Genomic DNA, 1,780 nt, shown 5'->3' with positions numbered 1-1,780 from the left:
TATTTGGAACGTTCCCGTATCCAGACAAAAATCCAGCTAAGGACAAAACTCTGAGCTAAGGAGGTCTTTAGCGGATCTGCAGTGAACGTTGCATAAAAACATGACCTCTCCACCCAAGACGGCAAACAGCCAATCTCTCAAAGAGCAGCCAGCAAGCCTGCGATGACTGTCCTTCACTGTCAAGTCCATTTGTGATGGTGTTTCCAACAAGTGCACTAGAGTGTGAAGTCCTGTTCAGCAGGGAGTTTAGATTCTGCCTACAGCCGTTGGTGGATCAAAAACAACGGTGGAAATGGTTGCTGAACTGAGAGGGAGCTTTTGAGGGAGGTGGTGTGAAAATGCATCCACCTCACTGGAATAAAGGAGTTTTGTTCTGATTGGAGGGAATCTCAGAGCAGAGAAATGTCATGACTTGGTTGGGACCAAAGAGGACATCACTTGGCCCACAGACAGTGACGGTGGAAAAGATGAATACCTCCCCAACAAAATCAAGGTTTTAGTGAGCAAATGAAAGACCAACATGGCCGTTATGGCAGTTTGAGAAACTGAATGTCAATGTGGTGTGACCATGCACATCTGAGGAGGAGGTGTCCGGCTGCTGATCCTTTATGTGGTTATTCTTAATTCATAAGCTACTAGACCACCCAAACCTCCAATTAATTTTTGTGTTAACCCTTTGATCACAACTTTAGTTTTTTCATTTTTCTTTCTATACTAGTTTCAGTTTCAATGAATGAAGTATTTCTAGGAAATAAGGAATATTCCCTTTTAAATTTTGGCATGGCAAATTAAAAAAAAATCAGAAAAACTACACAAATTTCATCCATCCATTAATTTTTGCTATATCTCTTGTGGGCCACCTGCGCAAGTGTGGAATACACCCTCAACAGGTCATCAGTCTGTCGCAGGGCACACAATCACTCCCACACAAACACACCTAGGGACACTTGTAGAGTAACCTATCCATCTCTGAAGCATGTTTTGGGTGGGAGGAAGCCGGAGAGCCCGGAGAAAACCCACACACCCACGGGGAGGAGAACATGCAACCTTAACACAGAAAGGTCCCAGCCAGGATTCAAACCGGGGCCTTTTGAATGTAGGTGAGGGCGCTAACCACAACACCACCGGGTAGCCCAAATAAATTATTAGTTTAATATATTATCTAATAATAATCAATAATAAATTAATAATCCTCAGTTGTCATGCTAAATGCTAATTTCATGTTTAGTTTTAATTTACGCTTTCAATAGAACTTGTTTTTGTCTAAATCAATTCATCCATCTGTTTTCAAACCTGTTGAATCCAAATTTGAGGTCACAGGTTGTCAAAATACAATTTTTATTTTAAATTCAGTCACTCTAATTTATTTTGTAAAAGACGAGACACAGTTTGTCTCCGAGCTGCAACACAGAAAAGAAAGAAACTTAAAACCAAGCGAATTCATTTCTAACAGATACGTAAGGGTTAATGCTATACAAGGTGTCCATTGTCAGAAATTAATGGACAATGTTGTGTAAACTGTTTGACGCAAAGTGGAGGACGGTTGCTTCTGCGTAACAGGACCACCACTGAAGGATCCAATACACTTTCCTATGTGGAAAAGCTCAGATCCTCTAGCTTGTTTTACAAAATGTAACAGATCAAAGAGCAAAATCTAACAAGCAAACGCACACACCTCATATTTGTGAGTGCCTGTTCATGCATGCCGCATCGGGAGAGGTCATCATGTGTATCAGACACTCCTTTGTTCCCTTATTCTCAGTGAAGTGTATTAATGGAA

This window comes from Oryzias latipes, chromosome 13 (genome assembly GCF_053564925.1).
Source record: "Oryzias latipes strain Hd-rR chromosome 13, Olatipes_Hd-rR_3.1".
NCBI classification, from domain to species: domain Eukaryota; kingdom Metazoa; phylum Chordata; class Actinopteri; order Beloniformes; family Adrianichthyidae; genus Oryzias; species Oryzias latipes.
Note: the sequence above shows the minus strand (reverse complement) of the source record.